The following is a 15,308-nucleotide window of genomic DNA, read 5'->3' as shown; positions in this document are numbered from 1 at the left end:
GTCTCTGTTGCAAAGAGGAGGGACTGCCTTGATTTTGCGTCCTCCAAGAAAAGTTTGGGTGATCTTTCCAGCCAGCATTGTATGTTGGAGAAAATGGGTCGTAGCCTGGCCTGGAGAACCCTTGTGCATCACTAACTTGCTCTTGCACAAACTCTAGATATTGGGAGGCAGAGGGACAATCAATGATGTAATGCATGGGACTAGCACAAATCCCACACGCCTCTTGAAAAGTGGGCGGATGATGTCCCACAGGGAGAGGATGTTGACCCAAAGTGATTAATTATTTCAATGTTTGGGTCAAGGCAGCTACTTGATATGTAAGGTCATTAGAGGGTTGAACCTCATAGACCCCTCTCCGTTTGGATGAACTAGACGCTGCCCCTCGCGAATGTCTAAGGGAAGATGCACGCGCGGTGTTGAGAATTTTCGCTAAGATTTTCGAATAACTTCCATGCATCATTCACATTCTTATGTAGAAAAGTCCCACCACTAGAAGAATCAACCAGTTGGTGGTGTGGTTTCGCCAAACCCTGGTAAAAAGACTGAACAAGCTGCCACTTAGGGATAGCATGGTGAGGACACGTCCTAAGAAGGTCATTGAATCTCTCCCAAGATTCATGAAACTGTTCTCCATCGTGTTGGGTAAATCCGGTGATCTCTTGTCTATGAAGGGTTGTCTTACCAATGGAGAAATATTTCTTTAGGAACTCTTCACACATCTGAGTCTAAGAGGTAATGGAGTTTGCCGGTAAGGAGTTCAACCATTGTTTGGTCTCATCCTTCAACGAGAACGGAAAAAGGAGTAATTTCAATGCATCCTTATCAAAGTCACGAATGCAAATAATTTTGCTCGTTTCCATGAATTGATTCAAGTGATCATAAGGATCCTCGTTTGGTTTCCCATAAAATGAGGGCAACATCTGTAAAGTGCCCGGCCTTATCTCATATTGGTTGGCTCTTACCGTGGGCATGACTATGCACTAAGTGGACTCATACTCATTTGGAATAAAATACTCCACCAATGGGGAGCCCTGTTCCCCACCAATTGCTCCTGTTTGGTCGCCCATTACGTCAAAGTTTATATTACGAGCAATTGGGCGTTCACGTTTTGCTTTAAGAGAATTCCTAAATGATTGAAGGGTTTTGTCAAAATCAGAATCAGTATCAGATGCTCTATCAGGTGATAGTGACCGATATCGACGCATAAATATTCAAAAACCCTAATTCCACTACCGTTTCAGCGATCCAACAATAAAGTAATCGAAAAGAGAACTCACAGTGGGTAAACAAAATCGCTTTGATTTGCCTAGCCAGCAATAAATTCAACTTCGCAATCCTTGTGATGTTCGAAAACCTGGCAAAGCTGAAACAGACTAACAGGAGAAAGAAAAAAAATAAAATTAAACAAAGAATTAAACTAAAAACAAATCGAAAATACGCAACCGCGTTTTAACTCCCTGGCAACGGCGCCAAAATTTGGTCTGTCGTTTTCGCACCAAAAATATAATTTATAAAATAGAGAATTAACAATTATCCCGAAGAATAGTGGTTAAGTCCAAGATCGTCCACATGGAGTAAAAAGTTGAGTTGCAGTAGTTTCAATTAATTTCTAATTTAATTCGAAAAGTAAAGAGAAGTTGGGTTTTGATTTGGATTTGATTAAACTAAAATTAAACTAGAAAGCAATTAAAGGATTTTGAAACAAATGAGAGAAAGGACTAGGGTTTCCGATTCAGTCTCCCCTTGTAACATAATTATTTCAAAACCTAGGATTCATATCCAGCATTCAACCAGATCACCGTAGGGTAGCAATTCCTATCGATAATTCCCAAAAAGATAATCAAGATTCGCATTCTGTATAGACTATCTCAACACGGCACGGATCGTCTCACTGGATTTAACCAACGGCACGATCCGTCTCATATCGTATAGTCTATCTCAAAGCCTAGCCTGAAATATTAGAAACCATTGTATGACAGTGCTTAAAACCATGGCTACAAACACATTCGAATATTAGAAAAATATAAAACTTCATAAAAAGTTATGAATCGATCAAGTCACACAATCAAGTTGAATATAAAACCCTAGAAATCTAACAACTACGCTACTTGGAGAGACCTCCTCATCACCCTAATCAAAGGATTTAGCCGCTCATAGAGTTAGAATAAATAATCATGAAACACATAAACTCCATTAAAGCTTTCGGAAGAATAAGAAAAGAATAAAACCCCAAAACTCCTATTGGCAATGATTCGGCCGCAATTGTGATTTGCGAGCCGTGATCGAAGTGCTGAAGCTTTGCTAGTGCGTGAACCAAGTCTCTGCGGCCCCCGTTCTGTTTCTGCCGTCGGAATGAGACATCTTGATCGCAGCCCCCGTTCTCTCTGTTTCTGCATGATAATCGGATTTCCCAAGCAAAAACCCTTGCTGCCCTTTTATAAGTGCTGAAATAATCTTCTTGAGAAAGGAGGCGCCGACCTTTTTAATTACTAGCCCATCATTATGCACATAATTATTCATCTTGTAGAAATTTTATTGGGTGCTTCTCTCTTTCCATCCATTATAAGCTTGGTCCAACTTGTTGATTTTTGATCGGCAAGGATAACATTCTCCAAGCATGACTTCGAGCTCGCTTTGCATTGTTAATTATTTTTATATCGATTTAGCTTCAAATGTTATCCAATGGCTCCGAAGGTTATGAAATAAAGAAACAAGTATCAAACTCCAAATAATATAATAAACGGACAAAACAATAGTAAATTAGGGGGCGTAAATAGGTGTATTTACGCACCTATCATTTTGACAAAAAAAATAAAAAAATAAAACCTATATAGTTAAAGTAATTTTTGAACACCCCACTATAAATTCCTGGAGCTGCCACAACCAGGTCCAGCATAAGATGTTGATTTTTGCAGCCACCCTTGAGTAATCTTCACAGCCTCAACACCACATTTTCTGATATCCATAGTCCACATCCTTCAATCGAGATCACAGCAAGAGAGATCCATAGCCTTCAATCGAGATCACAGCAATCCACAGCCTTCGAGACATGACTTCCACCAGAAAAGCGCTTAGCCCTCCAAATACTGGGAGGTTTTTTTTTTTGATCAAATATATTGGGAGTTGGTAAGCAAGAAAATTTGATTTTTGCAGCAACCATTGAGTAACCTTCACAGCCTCTACATACTCTGAGATCCACAATCCACAGCCTCCAATTATGCAAGAATCATGACCTCCACTAGAAAATCGCTTAGCCCTCCAAATAATGGGAGTTGGTAAGCAATGAAGCTTCAATATAAGGGGAAGGGTTTGCTAGAGCTCATAGCTCCTCCCAGAAAAATTCTCCACAGTTAGCGGCTTCAATGACAGGATCCTCTTCTTAAACACACCCACACACCCACCCCCCCCCCGGAAAAAAGAGAGAGAGAGAGAAAGAAAGGTTTGGGGTTGAGAAGAGAATATAAAAATTGGCAATAAACCAAGTTTACCGTCATGACAACCCCTTTGCAGGCCCGGCCTTGGCCCTAGGCCCACCAGGCGGTGGCCTAGGCCCCCCCCACCCACCCCTAAAAGGCCCAAAATTAGGGCCCCAAACATTATAAGTTAGTATACTACACTAGGAGTCTTTTGGGCTCAAAATTTGTACCCGAAGTTAACTTAAAAGAGTGAGGCCCCATTTTAAAACAAGGCCCAAAATATTTTTTCAGCCCAATCCGGAAATTCTGAGACAAACAACTCTTGAAAGCAAAAAAAAAAAGAAAAAGAAAAAGAAAACAATAGAACCACAAATAGAAAAGCCAAGTTGGCTCAGCCTCTAGTCTCACAGGAGAGAATTGAAATCTGAAATTTGAAAACCCCAGGTCCCCAACGTCGGCTTCTCGAGTTCTCCAATCTCCAATCCTCTCGGCTCTCTGCTCTCACCTTCTCCAATTCTCTAGTCCTCTGGTTTCACAGTCACAGTAGAGCTGTAGAGAATTGAAATTTGAAATTTGCCCTTGAAGAATGAAGAGCCAGAAGGGGTAAAAACGTAAATCGACGGCAACTCGGCAAGAAGAAATCTACCAGAGTACGAGGTATGCTTTTTTCTTTTTCCAGTTGAGAACTATTTGTTTAATTTCTCAAAAATAGGGCTAAAGCCATGCAGTGAATCGGCATAAAATAGGATAAAATATGATGGAGTTGTGATTTGTGATAAAATATGTTGGAGTTGTGAATCGGCAGCGGGTTTGTGATTTGTGATACGTGGGAGTTGTGATTTGTGTTTATGCATATTCACTGTTTCGGCTCTCTGCTTTTTTTTTTTGTGATTTGTGATTTTGTGGAGTTGTACTCTTGTTTTTTATTCCTTTAGAATAAAATATGTTAGAATGTAATGGTGCATATAGAATAAAATAGGCATATATGAGAGTTCATTGATAACCTAACATTGTATATCTTAGTCTAATAAAAAAAGTATGTTACATGATTAATACCTCTCTCTTTTTCCCCTTTTACCCCAGCTTATCGTGAAGCTTAAAAGATGTTACCCGTCTGGATATGAAAAGAGAAAAAAGAAGCAAAGAGTCGAAAAATTACTCCAATCTCAAACAGGGGCCATTAAAAATGATTTCGTAGCAAAACTAGACTATGGAAGCTTAATTGGTTTATTTGCCTCTAAAAATGCAAGAAGAGCAATGTTCAAGTGATACTTATTAGTTATTGTACTATAATTTTTGTGACATGGCTAAGTATTTGGAAGTTTTATATTTGGGACAATTTGTATATTTTGAAAATATTTCATTTGTAGATGCGAAGGGCCCCAAATTCGTTGGTTGCCTAGGGCCCTGGAAAACTCAGGGCCGGGCCTGCCCCTTTGAATGGAGGGGTGAGAAAAGAAAAAAAAAAGTGATGTGTTCTCCCTTATTAGTGAGAAAAGAAAAGAAAGAGGTGTGATTTCTCACCTTCCTATCCAAATAACAGTGAGAAATCAAATTCTTACAGGCGACTAGTCTCTTTCCGGCGACTCTCCGGCGAGCTGAAACTCTCTCCCTCTCTTCTCCGGCAAACCTGGTACTCTCTCTCTCTCTCCTCCGGCGATGCACAGCCACTCGTCCGACGACGATCTGACGAGGGGGTGGACTACACGCTCCCCTTTCTCACAGAATCTCGCCACTTTTGGCGAGAAACGGAATTGGACTTGGGAGGGGTTCTGGTCTCCCTCCGTTTCTCACCCTCTCTTGCCTTGTTCCCCTTCCAAACGAGGGAAAGATTGAACTCTCTCCCCGTCAATTTTCTTCTCGCGCGAACTCTTGTGTACCAAACGGGTTGTTAGCCCTCCAGGATAGGAGTTGGAAAGAGACCTTCCACCATAACACCCCACAACCCCGAGCCAAGGAAACCAAACACCAAATGCCTTGACCAGAACAAAGCCACCCGACCCGACCCCAAACCCAATCAAGAACCACCCACCCCACTCAAACAAGAAGGCAAACCTCACAACCACCCTCACAGCCGAAACACCTTTAAAAACCCAACCCACCACCACCCCACACCCAGCCAAAAGAAACCCCAATACATCAGCCAAAGTTCCAGTGGGACAGACACTCCACACACAATAGACTCACACACGCACACAGAGAGGACCCAACACACACACTGTGACATCCTACTTTTTTCGGTAAAAAAAAAAAAAACTTTTGACCCAAATAATTAAATCTTTCATTTCTCTTTTTCAAACTTCTTAATAAAATAAAATACGTCTATTTTAAATTTATTATAATATTGGGGCTACTTTTCTAATATGTGTTTTTATACTAAATGTCAGTTTATAAGATGTGTATAGTTATTTATCTGTGTGAGAGAGTTTTAAGGGTTGTGGGAGAGTGGGCCATTATTTGCATATATAAGTGTTGAGTGACCTAGGTTATTTTAGTTTCTCTAGAGAATTGTGAGAGCTAATGGTGCGGCGGCGTGGGAAGATTTTCACCGGAGTTGTGATTTTTAGGTAAGTCTTCTAATTAATTTCTCTTAGATATTATATTATGTAACTTACCCTTTAGGCTTTTATGATCATATAATAGAATATGGATTTTTGTTGTTTGAGAAGTGAAAGGGAGGGAGGGAGGGAGAGGTGTGCGCGTGCATGTGGTGCTGTGTGTGCATGCCGTGTGTGAAGGTGAGAGAGGTAATGGTGGTATTCAATTGCAAATTAAGTTTCGGGTGATTTGCACGTTGGAGTATAGTTGGTTGGTGGCACTTGGTTTTAGGTTTAGGAATTAATTATTAGTAGTCGTATAAGTTTAGGCATTGATTAGTTACAGTACAGTGGATCATTCAAACACTTATAAATTTATTTGTTTCTTCTGTTTGCAATACAGACTAGTGGATTGTTATCAACATCGCAATTGGTTGCATTCTTTCAGACTTAAGGTGAGTGGTTAAGTATGTGATCCCTTCTTTTGGATTCCCCTTGAGCCTATCTGTTATTGACAATTCGTTTACTCGCTGTAATTCGAAAAATGAGGTCCTTATTCGTCACTCTCATATTTGTTGATGATTGACGGACCTTTTGGCACATAAGGTTTATTGATGATATTTTCGATTGTTGGATTGCCCATATTTTTCTTGTTGCTCCATAATATTATTGTGACTCTGCAACAACACGGAGAATAATCTTGGTGCAGGTACTTCCGACTTGCCGTTGTTGTATTTGTGTTTGGGACCATGGACTATGTTTATATTTATTAAAGTCCAAGGAAAAGACCCGTGAGATATCGTAGTGACTTTGGCCGCTAGGGAAAAGACTTGTGAAATATCCTGTGACTCTAGTGCTCAACGGATAGGGAAAAGATTTGTGAAATACCCTGTGACCCTATTTCGGATCGGCTTAGGGAAAAGGTCCGAGGCGTCATCCTGTGGTGACTCTAAGTACGGTGTTGGATCCAACGGGCTAAGCCCTGAGAAATTATTTGGCATTTGGTACTTGGTGATTATGGTTCCCACTTTGGTTTAGACTCCCGTTTATTGTTGTTCATCTTTTGGATATTATTAGACTCATTGTTTGGTATAATTATTTTGATGATTCGAGGATTGTTCATATTATTCATTAATCTGTTATTCAACTGGTGGATACTCTTTATTGAGCCGTTGATCATTTTGTTTAGTATTTGGTTTGCTGTTAGTATTCGTTGAACCATCTATCTCCTTTATTAATTTGAAACCACTTCTTGGAACCCTCATTATCGTTCGTTCAAAAGAATGCCACTTTGTATTATCACCCTTAGCATGCTTAACTACTCACTGAGCCCGTCAGCTAACGGATTTATTCCACATTTTTTTTCAAGTTAGTTCATGGAGCGTTATAGTGGACTCTGTGACTTTGTCGGGACCTTCTGTTTGGACCTCTAGGACGTCTGCATTTTTATTTTTTTTCTATTGTCAAAAAGCTTCTGCACTTTTATTTATTAGCTTCCGCACTTTTATTAATTGACAGTTCATTGTAGAATTTGAAGTTGGAGAATATGAGATGTTTTAACAAAAATACTAGTTCTGAGTTTGCACATTTTGCTTTAGTAAAATATCCAATCTTTCTCTTATTAGTTCGAATTGTAAAAATATTTTTAATTAGGCTTCGGGTCCCATCATTGCTTCATGGTGCACGGCCAGTCATGCTCCCGGATTTGGGGCATGACACACACCATACTCACACACCCACGCACCACACAAAAGAAAGGTGCACAGTTATCCAGATTTTACGATGTCACTTAATCTGAAAATAATATCATCCATTGTGTAGTTGCAGCCCTCCTTACTGTTTGTCAACCAGTTGCTTTGATGAGTTCAATAATTTCCAGCCAAACCACTGCTTTATTCTCAAAATCAACTGATTCCTCGAATTCCAAGTAGACCATACCACTGCAAAAGGTATCAAGTCCCACATATTTTTCAGTTTTGGTTTCAGATTCCTATCTTTCCACCATTGTAGTACAGCTACAAAAGATGAAGGGGACATCCAATTAACTCCCCACAAGTCCAGAATTGCTACCCAAACATGCATCCCAAACAGGTCTACAATGTAATAATAGATGATCCAGGGATTCTATGTTTGCATCACAGAATCTGCATAAGGCCTCATCCTCACTGTGAATAATCCCAATTCTCAACCGAAATTCCAAAGTTTTGACTGTACCCAAATAGGCTAGCCATCCAAAACATTGTACTCGAGGTGGAGCATTATTTTTCCAGATGAGCTCAAAGATTATATCGCGATTGGCATGTGAAGAGACAGCAAGATTGTAGATGGATTTAACAGAAAATTTACCTGATGAGCATCCCTGCCAAATCATTTGGTCTGGTCTGTCAACTGATGTAACCACTCCATCTTCATCAAGCAAATTTCTCAGTTCAGCTAGCTTTTCCAATTCCCAATCATGTCTTATATACAACTAGTTATTGTTAATTCAATTCTGGTAAAGCTCACAAATTCATATAGAAGGAGCCCTCCATAAACTGAAACTGTATCATCTACTTTTTTCCAGATCTCTGTTTTAGACTGTGGCTCCACTCTTAGATATCTTGGGGAAAGTATTATATTCTTGTATGGGGTCTTCTGCCACCTCTTTCTCCTCTTTTCATCTATGGATTGGGCTTCATAGCATGGGTTAGCGGCTTCTTAAGCTCCTCCTCATCCCTCTTATGAGACCTTTGATCTTTGTTCCTTCTTCTAGTTAAGGAACAAGAGATACCCCATGAGCTTGGTAGCTCTTATTGGACTAAAATTGACGGATTAGTAGGAATTACTGTGAACTAATAGCAAAACAAAAATAATAGCAGCAAAGATAGAATTCTTAATCAGAAAAATTAGAGTGGCGGCCTCCTAAGAGAATATAAGACCCTTTCTGCACTGGGTTGAATGACACTTTACTCTCAAAATTCAATGATCCTCCGAGAAGCTTTGTGTGCAACTAAAATTTATTCACGAACCCATAATTGCCCATATGCTCAAAGAGTATAGCTTCAAACTATGAAAAATACAAAGAACAGAAGCAAAAGTGTACAGAGCGTTATGATCCACCAAGAGTGAAAATGATGTCGGACAAGAAAGAGGGAGAAGAGGAGAGAGGCACACACAAGGGTCAAAACCCTAATTCTCAAATTCTCATTAATCAAGTCTTGATTACATCGTTGAACGTCTTTATTCTTTATTTATAGACTCATAACCCTAATAGAAATTAAAAGGAAACATTAAAAATAATCTAATTAAATATTTAAATGCCTCCTGTTACTAATAATTAAAATAACAAAATTACCAAAGACATTTATTGGACCAAAAAACTTAATTCTATGCGCCGGGCCCACAGGCTTTACTTGAGGCTTCCATAGCGGACAGCTACAGTCCAACCAATCAACGGCTGCCCCATCAGAAAACCAAGGATAATGCGTTGAAGGCTTTTGCAGAGAAGGAAATGGGAAAACGGTGGAATTGAAAGCTTTGGCAGAAATGCAATAAATAAGCATGGGGTGTATGCTACTCTCTGCAAAAATCCAACGGCTTCCAAAAACAACCAAGGGAGTAAATGTGCACCGCTAAAGAAGTACTCCGTAAATAATAAGAAACAATCCAAGGCTGAAAATTTTAAATTAAACGGAAATATACAACAGCTCGTGCTTTTGTTTTCTTTCTTTTACATAGTAATTTACCTTTTGTTTTCTCTTAGCGTATCGTTGCTATCACTTCAGTCGAAAGCCAATTTCCCTTTTCACGGACCAAGATCATGTAATAGCTAAGGCAGTTTGTGAAATCATGCCGAATGTTAGTCATGGGTTGTGTACTTTTTTCACTTGATGCAAAGTGCTTCGTAGCATTTAGGGTGCTTGTTCAATGATGAATCAAGATTTTATAGCGATTTTAAAGCTTGCATTTTTACTATGAAGAGGAAAACGAGTTAACTGAAGCTTGGGATGCTTTGATTACTTAATATAACTTGGAGGAGAAAACTTTGATGGAGAAAACGTGGTGTCTTAGAGAAAAGTGGGCTCATGTGCACTTAAACTGGTCATATATACTGCCGGAATGAGAAGCACCTAACTTAGTGTGAGCTTGAATTCAAAATTAAGGTGGTACTTAAAATCTGACCTTAACCTTGAACTATTCTTTACCCATTTCACTAGACTTGTTGTGGACATGCGGTACAAATTAAGAAAAAAAAAACCTACATATGACTCTAGGCAAAAGTTGCCAAGAGCATAGTTCAATAGTAGTCCCATGTTAATCCAGATTTCAGAAGTGTATACTCCTCCTGTCTTCGAATTGTTCCATGATCAGTTTGCCGCTTGCCTTGCTTGTCAAGTACAAAGATGCCCTGAATTAGGAGGAGAAATTAGGTTTGTGATTCAGAAGTATGGATCGGATAGAGAGTATTGTCACGCCCTCGATTTCAACTAAAATAACAATACATTTTCTACAAACAAAAGTCTTTCTCTCAACTATATTTACCCTTAAATGTCCTGCCAATCCAAGCAAAGAATCAAAGTCTCTTCTTCTTCTTCTCTCTAATTTTTTTTTTACATAAAGTCTCCCAAACGTCTTCCATTAAAAGGGCTTCACAATAATCAAGGAGATGAGTTTATACATTGCTTTACATATGATCTAATCAAAAGGTACAACCTTTAATTTCAAGTAAAGTACACGGCATGAATTAAACTTGATGATAAACAACTCCTTAAAGATTCCAATGAAGCTCTCAAGAGATGTCTCAATGTGTACTCCATGCAATCCAAGCTAAGTGTCATGGCGAGTACCTGAAAGGATAAGGTGAGCTACACTAGCTTGTAGAGATATCCATGCCTAAATTATATGTAGAAGTACTGAAGACAGATCCCAAGGAAAAACATTTTTCAAAAGCATATTTGTTTTGCCAAAAAGTGGAACTCAAATACCATATTCATACTGGAAAATATTTAACTCTATTTATCAAATACTGACGTTCCCACCCACCCATACACACTCTGATACTTGAAACCTCAATTTACCATTCCTGCCAAATCGACCCTTACTTTTTCACATACATACATACATATATATATATATACATATATATTATGACCTAAAGATTAATCTAAGTTCTGTAATGAAAAGCATCAGTTTCCTTGTCTCAAATAACTAGCCAACCTCTCACCAAAAATATACACACTACGCATGTAGAGTTAGAATATGAAGTAACTATGACACATCGAACAATACCGCAGCTCAACAATAAGGAAACTTACATGTAAACCCCAAATTAAATTCCAAATCTCAAGTTAACTTCAAGCCAAAAACCCTTCACCTTAAGATTTCCTTTATAAGTCTAACGTGTAAATATCCTATATGTAACTCTCACAATGCATCATGCCACGAGGTACCAAATATACACTCACACAGAACAAGTTGTGTCACGCCCCAAAATGAGAAGTGACCGGCCATGAACCACAAGACCAAAGCTCGTAGAACATGGAGCCTTAAAAAGAAAATTTATAAAAACTCCCAAGCAAGGATCCACCAATCAGTCAACCATTTTTATTTATTCAGAACATCCCCAACCAATAAATTCCATAAAAAGAATGGGGCACAAACATCCCATGAACCAAATAAAATTCAACGTTCCAACAGTAATAAAAGAATCCAGATGTCTGATAAAATGTTTCAATGCGGAAGCGATGAAATAAAACAGTAAGCTAGGATGAGACGCCCTAAGGAGGTCAACAAAAAAAAGTCCCCGAGATGCCACCAGAGTCCTCCTAATTGCCCAATTTCCTTGAAAAAGAAGTTTGAATAAATCCGTCAGCTGACGAGCACAGTGAGTAGTAAAGCTTGTATAATAATACAGTTCTAAAACATGGCTAAAAATAGATTATCACGTTAACATATTTTGGCATACGAAGGTGTACATCAAACCAACAAATAAGGCCATAAATCATTTACCAAATAGGTCTCAATGGTGATCACAAACCAATCTCCAACAAAATGGGGAACCACAATCAATATCGATAGAACCAAATGCCAGTGAATAAATGTCTCATAATTGGATCCAATATCAAAACTTAGAGTCACCACGAGTAGGCAGTCCGTGGAACTTTTCCCTAAGAATGATCCGGTCAATAACAACCGTTGAGCGTTAGGGTCACCGGCTTAATCCGGTCTCTTCCCTAATGGCCAGAGTTACCCGCACACAGAGGATTAATTTCCCTGCACTTCCAAAATATGTTCCCAACAATATCCACAAAGTTCTCACCAAAAGATTATCCGAACATTAAATAGTTTCACCAATCCGCATGCCAATTTCAAGAACCAAATAAAATAAATACTTGTTCCCAATTTCAATCATTAATTTTCTAAAACAATAATTTAAGGGATACGGGAAAGTTCGCAAGTACATAACATGCTTAACCACTCACCTGGATCCAAAGCTAATGTAAACGAACAACGCGAAACGAGGTTAACCTGAACAAAAGAACAATACGAACTGATCATCTAATCTGCAAATTACGCTGACCATAAAACTAGCTAGGGAATAATGTATGAATAAACTACCCAATCTCCAATTTAGGTTTCTACTTCGGTCAGCACTGAACCAAAACTATAACACCCCAAACTTTGATTTTCAATTCCAAACCATGGGTCTCCTACGTAGCCAGCCACCTGTTCTCCATTCTCCAACTTTACCACAAGGACTTGATTCACACAAGCATAACTATATGTAACCACTTGTACGTATAACATAAGATCAAAACCGGTACCCAAGATCATTTGTTTCCTTCTACAACTGTTAATATCAAAACCATAACCCCACACTTGGCCGATAATCTCCATGGCGCACACCGCCACTACCACGCACAACACACACCCAAATAACCTCCAACTCCATGATCCAAGTACAACAGAAGAATAAAAAGGGATGCAGAATTAAGGGAACAAAACCCACTTACCCGCTTGACCACCAATCTGTCGAACTCAATCGTCTTTGCAGCTTTCACCCTTCACACACAAAGTTTTCTCAAACTTCTTATCCCAGACGTTCCTCCAAATAAAAACCCTACTCCGCTAAAATATCCCCTTAATGAGTAACTTATAAAACCACCCACTAACGTAATATCCCTAATTTGTAGCTGACTGGTTAACTTACGTATCCAACTGCTATAGACTAACTTCTGTAATTAATATTTATACTTATGCCCTCAAACTTTAATAATGCACATAGAAACTATATTACGTGGAAAAGAAAATTATTAATTAGGACCCACACCATAAAACTCCCAATTAATAAACAACCAAAATAATTAACAAGATAAATAAAATTTCTAGGCTGTAACATCCTTCCCCCCTTAAAATAAATTTCGTCCTCGAAATTGCATACTAACCTCATTCATATAAATGCGGGTACTTCTCGCGCATCTCCTTATCACGCTCCCAAGTGGCTTCTTCATTCGCGTGATTGCGCCACAATACTTTAACCAGTAAAATCGTTTTTGTTGCGAAGGACCTTCTCATTCATATCAAGAATCTCTACGGATTGCTCATCGTAAGTTAATTTGTCCCAAACATAAGTGGCTCATAATCAATAACATGGGACGGACTATGCACATGCCTTCTCAACATCGACACATGACAAACATTATGAACTCGAACCAAACTAGGCGGCAACGCCAAATGATAGGCCACCTCAACTATCCTTTCCAAAACCTCAAACGGCCCAATATAGTGAGGACTCAACTTTTCCTTTTTGGCAAACCGAATAACATCTTTCTATGGGGACACCTTAAGAAGTACAATATTTCTACCTACAAACTCTAAATCCCTTCAATGATTGCTCGAAATCAATATCTCTTACTATATGACCAGCTATTTGAACAAGCCCAAATCTATCAAAGAAGTTAATCAACAAACCCCGTCAATCAAATTAAGACTACCAAAATTGTAAAAGAACGTCAAAATAATAGTCACTAGATTTCCATCATTTCAAAAATATTCATAGGGCCATCCAATTACTCCAAATCCACATAAAGTAAGGAAATTGGAAGGGGCCGGAAACAAGAATAAAGGAGCGAGATCACTTACCCGATTGATCGCCAAACCGCCAAACCTTGACTGCGGCTCTCTCTTTTTCTCTCTCCCAAAGTTCTCTCAAACTTCTTATCTTAAACGATCTCTCCAAATAAAAACCCTACTCCATTAAAATATCTCTTAACGAGTAACTTATAAAACCACCCACTAACGTAATATCCCTAATTTGTAGCTGACTGGTTAACTTACGTATCCAACTGCTATAGACTAACTTCTGTAATTAATATTTATACTTATGCCCTCAAACTTTAATAATGCACATAGAAACTATATTACGTGGAAAAGAAAATTATTAATTAGGACCCACACCATAAAACTCCCAATTAATAAACAACCAAAATAATTAACAAGATAAATAAAATTTCTAGGCTGTAACATCATTGTAACACCCCGTCCCACATCGGAAGTCTACATGGATGATCTTGGGCATATAACAAACCTTGTGGGCTACTACTAGTACCTTGTGCTTAAGCTTTTGGGCCATGTGGTGTGGCCTGTGAATCAAAATCAGGATACCGGGCCAGTGGTCTGCTCGGGGCATTACAGGTGGTATCAAAGCCATCCATGTACACGACCGTGTGGGCCCATGGAGTTTGGTTTGATTTGGTTGTTGGTTTGATTTATAATGGTGATTATAGTGCTCAACCCCTCGCGAGGGCGCGAGGCTATAAAGTTGGGGAGATTGTAACACCCCGTCCCACATCGGAAGTCTACATGGATGATCTTGGGCATATAACAAACCTTGTGGGCTACTACTAGTACCTTGTGCTTAAGCTTTTGGGCCATGTGGTGTGGCCTGTGAATCAAAATCAAGGTACCGGGCCAGTGGTCTGCTCGGGGCGTTACAAGTTGTCTATCACGCATCAGGAGAACAAGCCACAATGATTTGGAGGTCTAAAGGGAGAAATAGAAGAAAACATGTATTGACATATTAGAAAATCCTAGGTGGCAACTCAAGCTTAAGTTCTGTGTTTCTCATACGTATATCCCATTTTGTCTCAAATTCATATCATCGATTATCAAACCAATTCCATACAAAGCTTTCCATTTTAAATGTGAGGTAGTGTGGATGAAAACCAGACTAATACATGTCAAGCTCTGTTGATTCGAGTTTGAAATATCGGAATCTGTTGATTCGCTCAAGAATACCAAAGGATTTCTTGTTAAAACCCCTTTTCCGTTCTTTTCTTTTTAATCGAGGAATTCCCTTTGTTTTTCTCAACATCAC

General features: G+C 39.0%; 1 non-coding gene across 1 annotated transcript; it reads left to right on the top strand.

Moving 5' to 3' along the window:
• Positions 1-564: 564 nt before the first annotated feature.
• Positions 565-667, top strand: LOC131312237 (small nucleolar RNA R71). The gene has a single exon (XR_009195805.1). It is a non-coding gene; the product is annotated as a small nucleolar RNA R71 (small nucleolar RNA).
• Positions 668-15,308: the final 14,641 nt, after the last annotated feature.

The sequence above is a fragment of the Rhododendron vialii genome, chromosome 12a (genome assembly GCF_030253575.1).
Source record: "Rhododendron vialii isolate Sample 1 chromosome 12a, ASM3025357v1".
Lineage (NCBI taxonomy): Eukaryota > Viridiplantae > Streptophyta > Magnoliopsida > Ericales > Ericaceae > Rhododendron > Rhododendron vialii.
Note: the sequence above shows the minus strand (reverse complement) of the source record. Positions and strands in the feature narration are given on the sequence as shown.